Source organism: Euleptes europaea, chromosome 5 (genome assembly GCF_029931775.1).
Source record: "Euleptes europaea isolate rEulEur1 chromosome 5, rEulEur1.hap1, whole genome shotgun sequence".
NCBI lineage: Eukaryota > Metazoa > Chordata > Lepidosauria > Squamata > Sphaerodactylidae > Euleptes > Euleptes europaea.
In genome coordinates, this window is record NC_079316.1 from 109,019,869 (window position 1) to 109,034,313 (window position 14,445).

Consider the following 14,445-nt stretch of genomic DNA (forward strand, 5'->3'; position numbering starts at 1 on the left):
GGCAGCTGCCGAGCTTTTATCTCAAGAAGATAAAAATACTAATTATCTTATTGTTTATCTAGATATCTGTTTATATGTATACATAGTTCCTTTTAAAATTTTGATCTTAGTGACATTGTTCAGGGCCGAATTGCCCACAGGAACAGTATCATTAAAGTAAAGTAGACAGGGTTGCTAGCTCTGGGATGGGAAATTCCTGGAGATGGGAAGATGGAGCGGAAGGACCTCATCAACGTATAATGCCATAGAGTCCACCCTCCAAAGCAGCCATTTTTTCTAGGTACACAGCTCCCTTCATCAGATACGGAAGGTTTGACTTTCGAAAGCCTATACCCCGAAAATATTTTTGGTCTCTAAGGTGCTACTGGACTCATATCTAACATGGCTACCCTCTGAAACTATTTTCTCCAGGGGAACTGATCTCTGTAGTCTGGAGATCAATTGTAATTCTAGGAGAACTCCATGCCCCACACGGAGGTTGGCAACCCCAGTCACTTACTGCAGGAATCCAGCAGCAAGCTTGTACGTCCAGCATTCTCTCAAGCCAGCATGGTGTAGTGGTTAGGAGCAGTGGACTCTAATCTGGAGAACCAGATTTCATTCCCCACTCCTCCACGAGTGGCGGACTCTAATCTGGTGAACCAGGTTGGTTTCCCCACTCCTCCACATGAAGCCAGCTGGGTGACCTTGGGCTAGTCCCAGCTCTCTTAGAGCTCTCTCAGCCCTACCTACCTCACAGGGTGTCTGTTGTAGGGAGGGGAAGGGAAGGTGATTGTCAGCCAGTTTGATTCTTCCTTAAATGGTAGAGAAAGTCGGTCCTCCACCACCTCCTCCTCCTCAAACAGAATGGAAGTAGAATGCCTTTACTAGGTGCAAAGCAACAGCTAGCAACCATGTTGTCATTAACAGTCCTGAAGTCCATGAATATAAAGTTCATAAAGGAAAGATAACATCCATGGATTAAAAATTAATTTGGATGCTATAGGAATTAGTATAAAAATATCAGCGGGAGGACGTGCAGCGAACTCACCCGCAAGTTAACCCACATGGGGTTAAATCATCTCACAGCTGATTTACATTCCACACCACACATTTCAAAGCCTTAATCAATAAAAGATTAGGAAATATGAGCCTGGCCTACCTTAAAAGATCTACAGTCATGCTAAAAGGCACCTTTTAAATGAATGCCATGCGGATCATTAAAAACAAAGAGATAGGAAACCCTTGTCGGCCACAACGACATGCCTCATTCTTAGAACATTTCTTGGGTTTGTAGAAGAGGCTGCTGCACATATTGTTGTGAATATTATGTGTTTCGTAATAGAAGAAACATGTTGGAGGAGGGAGCTGTGGCTCAGTGGTAGAGCATCTGCTTGGCATGCAGAAGGTCCCAGGTTCAATCCCTGGCATCTCCAGTTGAAAAGACCAGGGAAGAGCTGACGTGCCTTGGAGGGAAGGTGACTTGGTATAGTCCAATCTTGTCAGATCTTGGAAGCTAAACAGGGTCGGTACATGGATGGGAGACCACCCAGGAAGGCTCTGCCGAGGAAGACAATAGCAAACCACCTCTGCTTCTTACTTACCTTGAAAGCCCCTTGCCGGGGTCGCCACAAGTTGGTTGCTGCTTGATGGCACTTACATACACAGTAGGTGATATGAAACGCCTCTGCCTGAGACCCTGGAAAGCTTCAGCCAGTCTGAGCAGACAACATTGATCCTGATGGACTGAAGAGTTCGTGTTCAAGAAGAACCCTTCCCCTGCAACAAACTACTACTACTACTACTACTACTTCTCCTTCTCCTTCTCCTCCTTCTCCTCCTCCTCCTGGCTTACCTTATAATGCTGATGTAAGGCTCATTGAGAATGTATGTGACACACTAGATAAATGCTCAGAGATCACAGGTAGCCACACACTTGCATGTGGAAGCATGTGGTACAGCGAGGCATGCGCTGTCTTGGATGGCCAGGGTAGCCCGATCATGTCAGACCTCAGAAACTAAGGAGGGTTGACTCTGGTTAGAATTAGGATGGGAGACCACCAGAGAAGTCGAGGATCACTATGCAGAGGCAGGCAATGGCGAACCACCCCATTTTGTCTCTTGGAGACCCAGCTTGGTGTAGTGGTTAAGAGCAGTGGACTCTAATCTGGTGAACCGGATAGGTTTCCCCACTCCTCCACATGAAGCCTGCTGGGTGACCTTGGGCCAGTCACAGTTCTCTTAGAGCTCTCTCAGACCCACCTACCTCCCAAGGTGTCTGTTGTGGGGAGGGGAAGGGAAGGAGTTTGTAAACCGCTTCGAGACTCCTTAAAGGTAGAGGGAAAAGTGGAGTATAAAAACCAACTCTTCGTCGTCGTCTTCTTGTTCTGAAACCCCTACAGAGTCGCCATCAGTCAGCTGTGACTTGATGGCAGTTTCCACCACCAAATGGAGGCACAGGAGAACACCTTGCCCAGGTCCCCCCTCCCATACCTGGAGCCAACCCTATGCTTTAAATGCCCCCCATTGCCTTCTTCCCTCCCTCCAGTGTGACACCAGCTTTTATATTTCGATAACACGCTGTTTTGGACCGAATTTGGGGGGGGGAGCCCTCTCATAAAGCAAGCATTAGCCTGACCAAGAAATCAATTCGGCAGTGAGGATTTTTATTATTCAATCATGTAAGTAATTAAAACCATTGATCGATGGCAGGGCACCACAGCTAGAACGCCCTTACTCATGGCCCAGCATGAATGTTCGGTCTGCCTCCCCACCCCTGTCTGTGAAATGCCATGGATTATTGGGGAGGGTCCAGTAATACTTATTTTTCTAGCACAGATGTGATTGGGAGCCATGGCGCTTGGGGAAACCGGGGACTAAATATCATAGAATCATTGAGTTGGAAGGGACGCCCAGGGTCATCTAGTACAACGCCCCACACAATGCAGGGAATTAACAACTGCCTCCCCCCCCCGCCCCGCACACCCCCAGGAACCCCTACTCCATGCCCAGGAGATGGCAAAAAAAAAAAAATCCTCCAGGTTTCCTGGCCAATCAGGCCTGGAGGAAAATTGCATCCTGACCCCAAAGTGGTGATCGGCATTACCCTGGGTAAACACTGACACAACCCTCCCTGCCCTCCCTGCCTTCTTAATGGTTATACAAAAGCCTCTAAATATTTTCATCACTGCTTTGGATCTGGCCCCAAGTCCCTGGATACAGCACTTGAAGTTGAACAGCCAACCAAGTCTTGTTCATCAGATTTTTCACAGATAAAAAGAGGGAAATTCTTTTCACAGTCTTAACATCGTAATGAAAATCATGGCTTTAGAGCCAGTATGGTGTAGTGGTTAAGAGTGGTGGCCTCTAATCTGAAGGACTGGGTTCGATTCCCCATTCCTCCACATAAGTGCCTGACACTAATTTGGTGAACAGGGCTGGTTTCCCCACTCCTACACATGAAGCCAGCAGGATGACCTTGGACTAGTCACAGCTCTCTCAGAGCTCTCTCAGCCTCACCTACCTCACAGGGTGTCTGTTGTGGGGAGGGGAAGGGAAGGTGATTGTAAGCCAGTTTGAGTCTTCCTTAAGGGTAGAGAAATTCGGCATATAAAAACCAACTCCTCCTCCTCCTTTTCTTCTTCTTCTCCTTCTCCTCCTCCTCCTCCTCCCTATTCAACCCTAACCTTTATATTTTGCTGAAGGGTCTTCCCTGGGGGTCCAGCAGGCCCTGAAGAATAGCATGGGGGTCTGAACTGAGAAAGGGAAAATGCTGCCTCCGTTCTGAAGTCTTCAGGACTGTGTGGTTGATATGAGCCAGTGACTTCTCAGGCAAAAAAAAAAAAAATTAATGGGCGTATGGAGACAGTTGGGACAATATGCCGGCCTGCATTACAGCATTTCTTGGAGCCAAACTTCAAACTATATCAGGGTTCTACACTGCAAAATGAATGAATGAATGAATGACGCAGACTTGCATTCTGGTGTTTTTGAATACCAGTTATCCAAACTGATGTATCAAATGGTGCCTCTAGGGGATAATTCTGTCGTCTTCATTGCTACTCACTGGTCCCTGTTACGTTTAGCGCAGTGGTTCCCAACCTTTTTTTGACCAGGGACCACTAGGACTTTTTTGTTCGGTGCAGGGACCCCAAGGTTCAAAATAAAAATTCTGAGAATTTGAAAATAAACTTTAATCATAACTGTTAGTTAAACATTAAACTTAGAATAATATTTGAATATATATTTTTATAATAGAGAACTTTTAATTGAAAATATTAATTTATTATGGGTTTATAACTTTGTTTCGCGGACCTTAATTTAGTTCTCGCGGACCCCTGGGGGACTACGGACCCCTGGTTGGGAACCAGTGGTTTAGCGGTACAATCATATCAACTTGTGCATGGACTTCCCCCCCCTTAACAAAATAGAATGCATACTCTAGGCTGAGCATTGCTGAGCAGTGCTCTAGGCTGAGCAGTGCTCTAGGCTGAGCAGTGCTGAGTCTTGCTTTCCATTTATACCATTGCACCAGTTTGCTACAGTATTACAACCGATCAGGCTAGGTGAGAAAATGCCAAGAGACAGATGCTGCATCACAAGGACCTGAAAGAAAGAGCAATTTGCAAGACAGTGGTTTTTTTCTTTTTCGTCCCTGTGTTTAAGCCAAACCATATAAATCACCAATGCACTTTTCTTGTTCGGCTGCTACTACTTCTTCCTGGCAGTGCACTTAAGACCCGCTGAGTCTTAAAATGACGACATCTTCCTCTCGTGTGCTTTGACTTTAAGTAATCCAAGCTATAATCGTCTTCTTTATGTGCATTTAGCTTTTCAGAGAAGATTTCCTCAAAACCAAAGGTAGGGTGAGTGCGTTTGAACCAAGGGGAGGGTGTGAGGTTTCAGCGGCCTTAGGTACATCGTCACTGTTTCAGTGAGAATTTATTATGAAAATGCAAGGCCTGTTCCCATGCCCAGGAAATAACATTTCTTCTATTTTTAAAAATATCTATATTTTCTCAGAGGGCAACACAGAGATAGCACAGACAATGTTTCGTTCGAATCTTTCTCTCTGTTTGAAGGCTCTTCAATTTGCTTCACCCTCCAGCCTCAATATTTGGAAAAAAACAGGCATCCAAAAAAGAGCCAGAGTGGTGTAGTGGTCAGCGGGTTGGAAAGGAACTGGGAGTCCCAGGCTCAAATCCCCATTCTGCCATGGATGGTCAGTGGAGAAGGGCTGTGGCTCGGTGGCAGAGCCTCTGCTTGGCATGCAGAAGGTCCCAGGTTCAGTCCCCAGCGTCTCCAGTTTAAAGGACAAGGCAGGTAGGTGATGTGAAAAACCCTTGCCTGAGACCCTGGAGAGCCGCTGCCAATCTGAGTAGGCAGTACTGACCTTGATGGACAGATGGTCTGATTCAGTATAGGGCAGCTTCCATGTGCACACACTGATGATCTTGGGTCAGTGTAGGGTTGCCAACCTCCAGGTACTAGCTGGAGATCTCCTGCAATTACAACTGATCTCCAGCCGATGGAGATCAGTTCCTCTGGAGAAAAAGGCAGCTTTGGCAATTGGACTCTATGGCATTGAAGTCCCTCCCCTTCCCAAACCCCGCCCTCCTCAGGCTCTGCCCAAAAAACCTTCCACCGGTAGTGAAGAGGGACCTGGCAACCCTAGGCCAGTCAACTCTCAACCTAACCTACTTCACAGGGTTATTGTTGAAAGGAAACCGTGCAGGAGAGGAGAATGATGTTGTTGAGGAAAGAATGAATTTGCCTTAGGGACCCACTGGTGATAAAAGTGGGGTTGCCAGTAGGCTTACCAGGACCCACTGATCAATCGGCGGGAGGTTTTCTGGGGCGTGTGGTGCAGGCACGAGCCTGGCTCAATGCGCCCGTGCACCCGCACGCCGACGCGCCTACATCACTTCCGGTTTACTCGGAAGTGATGGGGACGCTCTCTCAATCTCGGCCGAAACTCTATGGAAACCATAGAGTTTTGGCTGAATTTGCTAGAGTGTCCACGTCGCTTCAGGGTAAACCCTGAATTGACCTAGATGCTTCACACATGTGCGCCTGCATGGGGTGCCCACCGGCCCTCAGCTGGTCAATGGGCAGCCCAGTGGATTGGCGGTAGTTTACCTGCCGCCACCAGGCACTTGGCAACCCTAGTTGCCAGTTCTGGGTTGGGAAATACCTGGAGATTTGGAGGGGGGTGGAGCCTGAGGAGGGCGGGGTTTGGGGAAGGGAGGGTCCTCAGTGGGGTATAATGCTATAGAGCCCAACCTCCAAAGCAGCCAGTTTCTCCAAGGGAACTGGTCTTGGTCATCTGGAGATCAACTGTTACAGCCAGAAATTTACAGGTGCCACGTGGAGGTTGGCAACCTTAGTGTGCCAATCTCCAAAAATTAGCACTGGCCTGGCTGCAAATACATCCATGCCCCCTGAAGTTAGGGTTGCCAACCTCCAGGTGGTGGCTGGAGATCTCCTGCTATTACAACTGAGGTCCAGGCGCTTGAAATCAGTTCCCCTGGAGAAAATGGCCGCTTTGGCAATTGGACTCTATGGCATTGAAGTCCCTCCCCTCTCCAAACCTTCCCCTCCTGAGGCTCCACTCCCAAATTCTCCAGGTAATTCCTAGAGCTCGCCTGGCTCTGCCCCTGCATTTCCCTGCATTTTGCCTCCGTTTTGAAATTTGAGATATAACAGGTCACTGAAAACGTAGGGAAAAGCAGGGGGAGGCTGAGGCGACCTCTGACGGTCAGAAACGGCATGCATAATCAACACAAAGACCCAAAATCATTGGGTGTGTGTGTGTGTGTGAAGACAAGGGAAACAGCCATGCATAAAAGACCTGTGTTAGTGCTGTCAAGGCACAATCCAGTTGTGGACATCCCAGCAAGGGGCTTCCAAGGCAAGTGAAAAACACAGATAGTTTGCCATGGCCTTCCTCTGCAGAGCCTTTCTTGGTGGTCTCCCCTCCAAGTACTGATCCTGCTTAGCTTCCAAGTTCTGATGAAACTGAGCTATGCCATGCCACCTTCCCTACCTTAAGAACATAAGAAAGGCCCTACTGGATCAGACCCAGGCCCATCAAGTCCAGCAGTCTGTTCACACAGCGGCCAACCAGGTGCCTCTAGGAAGCCACTAACAAGACGAGTGCAGCAGCACCATCCTGCCTGTGTTCCACCACACCCAAAATAATAGGCATGCTCCTCTGATACTAGAGAGAATAGGTATGCAGCAGGCCTAGTATCCATTTTAACTAATAGCCACGAATACCCCTTTCCTCCATGAATATGTCCACTCCCCTCTTAAAGCCTTCCAAGTTGGCAGCTTGGAACCTTAAAGGGAGTTTCATGCTACAAACAGCTTGATCTGCCCATTTCCACACATTAAGCCTCTGTTAAAGGGGTAACTACCAGGCCTATTGGCAACCCTAAATGTGGTTCCTGCCCACCCAACACCCAGAATATTATGTGCTATTATGTTCAACCTCTGAACAATCTTCAAGAGTAGCTGCAAATAAAGACAATCACAGAAATTTAAAAAATATATATTATAATAGACATTCCTTCATTATTTTAACGATACTTTAATGATAGTGCTCATACAGCCAATTCGTCTATGAACAGTGTCACGCTAAGATTAAAATATATTTATTTATCCAGATATTTATATGGATAAACAATAGATAATTAAGAATTTTTAATCTTAATTGATGGGGGGGGGAACTTGGCAACTGCCAATGTAATATTAAAATCCACCCTTGCTAAAAGAAACCTCAGATTATCCAATTCATACGTAGGGTCCCTGATGAAAGGTTACCTTCTTTACATTTGTAGTACTTGAGAATTGACCAGATTGATCTTCTTTATTAGGAACATGTTCAAACTCACTTTATATTTTGTAAAAGTTTGCAGTCGGGACTTTGTATTGCAATATAATTATATCTGTCAAATGGGACTGTGCCATTTGCATGAATGCACAGAAGTAAATATGGGCAGTGGTTTTTTGTTGCAGTTAAAGTTTGCGACCACTGTATTGGAAGGATATTAGAAATCCAGAAGGGCCGCTTCTTTTCTTTAACGTTTAGTTTGTTTTCTCGGATTCACTGACATTTATGTGGGGTGCTTTTTTAAAAAACGAAGATTAACCTGCAGAAAGAGCATTATGTTTGCACAGAAGATTATGTGCTCCGTAACCTATTCCACGCCCACGCAGTAACCTCATTTAAGGAAACATTAGTAATGTCAGTATACCATATCACAGGATGCTACCTTCAGGGGATTCGAGCCAGGGGATCACAAGTTCACAAGGTTGGAAGAGACCACAAGGGCCATCCAGTCCAACCCCCTGCCATGCAACATGACGTTACCTATAAAAGTCAAGAAAACTTTGTGGCATGACCTTATTACAGCATCCTCAACCGGCCCACTAGCATTACCGAAAGGTCGTTTAAAAATGATTGCTATGTGCCGTCACGTCACAATGAACTCATAGTGACCCCAGGACCATGGGGCTTTCAAGGCAAGTGATTAAGCAGAGGTGGTTTGCCACTGCCTTCCTCTGCAAAGTCTTCCTTGGTGGTCTCCCATCCAAATACTAACTGTGGCCGACCCTGCTTAGCTTCTGAGATCTGGTAAGGGCTGGGCTAGGCTGGTTTATGAGATTACCCAAACATTTACCCACATAATGAATCCTACAAGCTGCGTCTTCTGCAATTAAAGCAGTAAAGTGAGGGGGAGTTGCAAATTTTAAGTCTGCATTTGGACTGAACGATTGGAGTCAAAATTTTGACATGCAAACCTTTGGTTTCCATATTGGAATTTTAAAAAATGTTTCAAGCAGCAAGGAATTGTGGCTCAGTGGTAGAGCATCTGCTTGCCATGCAGAAGGTCCTGGGTTCAATCCCCGACATCTCCAGTTAAAGGGAGTAGGCAAGTAAGTGATGTGAAAGACCTCTGCCTGAGACCCTGGAGAGCTGCTGCCAGCCTGAGTAGACAATGCTGACTTTGATAGACAAATGGTCTGATTCACTACAAGGCAGCTTCATGTCATGTGAACACACAAATCTCCCTCTTTGATCATCTCCCTTCTGAATGCAGATAGTAAACTCCTCAGCACAGAGATATGCTTTTTGTTGTATGTGCATCAAGCATCATGTACATTAAGGGTGCTGTAAAAACAAACCAACAGAAAATGTCAGGTACTGTTTCCCCATACAACTTAGTTGATCAATCAGCTGATTAAACAGATCAAAGTTAGGGTTGTAAACTCTATGAGCTGCCTTTTCTCGGCGGTCTCGTCTCACAGAGCCTCCTGGCAGTTTTGTCTGGCTCTGCATCAGAAAGAAGCAAACCTGGAATAAAGCCATCTATTACACAAAGAGACAGCAGTTCAGAGAGGACAAGATATATACTGACAATACAAAAAATGTTCCAAGCGTGAAAATGTTGCATCAGGGAAAAGTGCGGGGGGATGCGGAACCATGGCAGAAAGATTAGTTTTTTCTTCAAGGGCCATCAGTTTAGAATCCTCTATTATTCATCTACCGTGTATGGACTGGTGAGCACAGATGGATTTGGATTTTAACATGATACAATATGATAAATGTTAAAAGGATGGAATAATATCCTCATTATGCTATGCCCCATTCATATACTATGCTTTTGCATAGCAATCATAAGAACATAAGAAAAGCCATGCTGGATCAGACCAAGGCCCATCAAGTCCAGCAGTCTGTTCACACAGTGGCCAACCAGGTGCCTCTAGGAAGCCCACAAACAAGACGACTGCAGCAGCATTGTCCTGCCTGCTTTCCATGACACCTAATCTAATAGGCATGCTCCTCTCATCCTAGAGAGAATAAGTACGCATCATGACTAGTATCCATTTTGACTAGTAGCTATGGATAGCCCTTTCCTCCGTGAACATGTCCACTCCCCTCTTAAAGCCTTCCAAGTTGGCAGTGCCCCACATCCTGGGGCAGGGAGTTCTATCAACACAAGGCCAGAGATCTCACATGTCTACTGTTGGTACTACTGGCATGCACTAGAATTTCACATTTCCCGGAAGTAAGTGGAGATGGCCCACACGTGATCCATGCTAGTTCATTATTCAGGTAGCCAGGAAGGAACAAGATTGAAGGATCAGGCTGATGGACTTTCTTCCATTAGCGGGTGGGCCAGCCAGCTGAGGCTTCCTCAGACATGGAGGAAATAGCGGCAGAAGACCATGTGCTCCCAGAAGAGCAGCAGCAGCAGCAGCAGCAGCAGGCAGAAGTCAGTGACAGCAAGAAGAAGCAGTCACAAGTAGAAGAGGACTCACTGGGCCTGCAGCCTTCCAGCCCGAGTCTCAGCCACGGACAGTGTCACGGAAACCTCACCCAGGCCGCTGGAACAGAGATGCCGAAAACTCAGAGCAGAGACTGTCAACAAAGTGCTTGCCTGCAAGCCCAGCATTTGTGCATTTGGCCAAAGCCGAACAGGAAAACCCCCCGAAAAATTCCTTTTTGGTATTCTCCGGGTTTTTTTTTTTTTTTTAACCGGTTAAAAAATGGCGGTGATTAAAGAAAGTCGAAAAAGTGGATCCTGAATAATGCTGAATTTTTTGGCATTATTTGGGACACCTTTGGCCCCACCACCATTTCCCCTCTCCCACTGTCCTCCCTTACTTACCTGCTGGCTGAGTCTTCACTGCTGCCTTCTGCCTCTGAAGTCCACGTGGACTTCGGAGGCAGCAGACCATTCAGAACTGAATGCTGGGCTCCGCAGAGCGTTCAGCTCTGCGCCACGTAATTTTTGGATTCAGGTTTTAAAAAACCCCAAATTTTGATTTTTTTTTCCAGAAAAGCCAAATCCCTTATATTCGGCTGTTCTTTGAAAATTTCCGAGTTCATTAAACCCTAGTAAGTACAACTTCACAACCAACCCAGCCAGACTTAAGCTACTCAGCAAGATAGACTGTAAGCTACACCCGATTTACACTGATCGACCAAACGGAATGACCTTTTTAAAATTCATGGTTAACATTTGGACTTCCGTATAAAAGCACAAGAGAAGCGGGCTTCCCTTTCAAGAAGCACTTTGGGACTATTTGAATTAGAAAGAAGTATACTGAAAAGAATATATGATGTGTATAGGGCTGAAGGAACCTGCATATTAACATACCCTCCCCCCCATGCACCGGGTTTCCGGCAAAATGCAAACGTAAGGGCATGGCGACACGCTCCCTGCTTTGCTGAGCTGTGAGACACTAAACTGGGTTGCGTTCCCTTTGGAAGAGAGAGAACTGATCATGCTGGCTTTATCATTTTTATCCCACCAGCTTTATCTGATTGAGACTGGTACACACACCCTTTTTTTTTTAGGTTTTGTCAAATGTTTTATTGAGTGTAAACATCTGGAGTACGACTGGTACACACACATTGTATGGAAGGCTAACACAGCCCAGAAAAGAACAAGCAGAAAGTATTCCTCGGCAGAGGGCTCTTTAATTTTATAAATTTTACAGAATATATTGGGCACAAAGTCAAATTGGAATACATCCCTACATACATACCTGGGTTGTTATTATTTTGCCATAATACTGTTATATGTGTTGTATTATGTATATGCGTGCATTATAAGTGATTGTAGTAGACCACTGATGAAGCCCAACGCATTTGGAATGTGGTTTTAGTTTATCAATCTGTATTAGTTGCCATATAATATAATTAGTTGCTATACAATACAATATGATATGATATATAATATAAAAATATTATATAAAATTACATATATATATATAAAGTCAGCTGTTTAAAGTTGGGTCATGGCAACTAGAATATTTTTTAAATTTTTCTTTTAATATTTAGTGAGTTTTAGTTTCTTAAATATTAGTCAAGGATTTTAGCCAGGTATTGTCTTTTTAAAATCTATGTAATCTTTTATCTCATGTATAGATGATATAAATGTTTTACTGGCCTGTGGCGTACTAATAAATCTGATTCTGAATAGAATAGAATATTTAATGTTTCAATAAAGATATCAGCACCTTAAAATAAATATATTTCTATACATAATCAAGTCTTTTCCCACTCAACCTTGGGTACCCAGGGTACGTAGTTTCCACTCCTCCATGTTATTCCCATAACACCCCTGTGAGGTAGATTAGACTGAGAGTGTGTGACTGGCCCTGGGTCACGCTGCAAGCTTCCATGACAGAGAAGGGATTCGAACCTGGGTCTCCTAGATTCTAGCCTGACATTTGGAGCGCACTGGCTCTCCTGTCCAGTACACATAGAGGCAAAGAGGCACTACAAAAGAGTTCTGTTATTTCTCGCGAATTCCCAAGGACTTTAAACTCCTAAAAGGCCATTCCACTATCCCACAATTTGGGCCAAGTCCATACACTAGCTCATTCGTAACAACCAGGCTCCACACCTACCTCTCCCCTCGCACCCCCAGTGACCCCTACTCCACACCCAGAAGATGGCCAACATGCTCTCCCTCTTATGATCTCATGCTGATTCTAGGACCTTAGGCAGATCATGAGAGGGAGGGCATCTTGGCCATCTTCTGGGCATGGAGTAGGGGTGACTGGGTGTGTGTGTGGGGGAGGTAGTTGTGAATTTCTTGCACCGTGCAGGGGGTTGGACTAGATAGACCCTAGTGATCCCTTCAAACTCTACAATTCTATGAAAACCCATGTTACTATGACTTGCCAAACCAGCAAGAGTATGAGCCGACTTATGGCGACCCTGTAGGGTTTTCAAGGCAAAAGACTAACAGAGGTGGTTTGCTGTTGCCTGCCTCTGCATAGCAACCCTGGACTTCCTTGGTAATCCCCATCCAAGTACTAACCAGGGCTGACTGCTGCTCCCATGCTACCCTTGGACAAATCTATGGTGAGACCACACTTGGAATACTGTGTATGGTCCTGGTTACCACATCTAAAAAGGGATATTGCAGAGCTTGAGAAGGTGCAGAAAAGAGCAACCAAATCAGGGGACTAGAGCAACTGCCCTATGAGGAGCAGTTAAAAGAGAAGGCTGTTAAGGGGAGACATGATAGAGGTCTATAAAATTATGAATGATATGGAGAAAGTGGACAGGGAGAAGCTTTTCTCCCTCTCATAACACTAGAATGCGGGGTGATCTGCTGAAGCATTAGGGTGAGAGATTCAAAACCGATAAAAGGAAGTATTTCTTCACACAACACATAGTTGTGGAACTCCCTGCCCCAGGATGTGGTGATGGCTGCCAACTTGGAAGGCTTTAAGAGGGAGGGGAGTGGACATGTCCATGGAGGATAGGCCTATCCATAGCTACTAGTAAAAGTGGATACTAGTCATGATGCATATCGATTCTCTCCAGGATCAGAGGAGTATGCCTATTAGATTAGGTATTGTGGAGCACAGGCAGGAGAATGCTGCTGCAGTCGTCTTGTTTGTGGGCTTCCTGGAGGCACCTGGTTGGCCACTGTGTGAACAGACAGCTGGACTTGATGGACCTTGGACTGATCCAGCATGGCCTTTTTAATGTTCTTATGACTCTGCTTAGCTTCTGAGGTCTGACGAGATCGGGCTAGCCTGGGCAAAGCATCCCTAATTAGAACTAAATTTTGACACATTTTCTGTTTGGTTTCCTTCCTCCATGGCTACTAGTCAAAACGGATACTAGTCATGATGCATACCTATTCTCTCCAGGATAAGATGAGCATGCCTATTATATTAGGTACTGTGGAACACAGGCAGGATAATGCTGCTGCAATCATCTTGTTGGGGGCTTCCTAGAGGCACCTGGTTGGCCCCTGTGTGGACGGACTGCTGGACTTGGTCTGATCCAGTAGGGCTTTTCTGATGTTCTTAGGTGTAGCATATTATGTCTGTATTTGCATATTAATACAACTCCTGCGGGTATGTCTCATGGAGCAGGATATAATGGTATATCCAATGTTCACAGAAAGTTGTTTGAGGCGATGGCAAATTTCAGCTTTCCGTAGGCCTCAGCCAGAAGCAGACTTCAGAAGACATTTTTATCCAACACAGTAGTTGTCTGATTTATGGCGCTAGTAGAGATGTGATGAGATCTCCCTCTGCTCTTTTTAAGTCTAGCAAACACACTGTTTATACATACAAGTTTACATTGGATTCCCTTCAAGATGGTATACAGTTTTAAGTCATGTTGCCAAAAAAATCTTATCTGTTCCAACGCTACGCCAAATCTAATTAATTGCTTTTCATTGGTTTAGTGTAGTTTATTGTTGTTATGGTCATAGACCAGCACGATTGCTTTTCATTTATTTCAAACTTTGTTTCAACACAAAACGTGTAGGAGAATAATAGAACTATCAATTTCCTGTCATTTGGACTGGCTCAGTATTAGACAAAGACAATGATACTGAGAAATAATAAATCACATAAAAGAAATGTTTATGTTAATTGGCAATGAGTTCATATCTACCCCGACTGCTGACACAGTAAGCT

The 14,445-nt window shown here is 45.2% G+C and overlaps 1 non-coding gene across 1 annotated transcript; it reads left to right on the forward strand.

Annotated features, from left to right (window-relative positions):
* The first annotated feature begins 8,829 nt into the window (after positions 1 to 8,829).
* Positions 8,830 to 8,901, forward strand: TRNAG-GCC (transfer RNA glycine (anticodon GCC)). Its single transcript has one exon. It is a non-coding gene; the product is annotated as a tRNA-Gly (tRNA).
* The last annotated feature ends 5,544 nt before the right edge of the window (positions 8,902 to 14,445 follow it).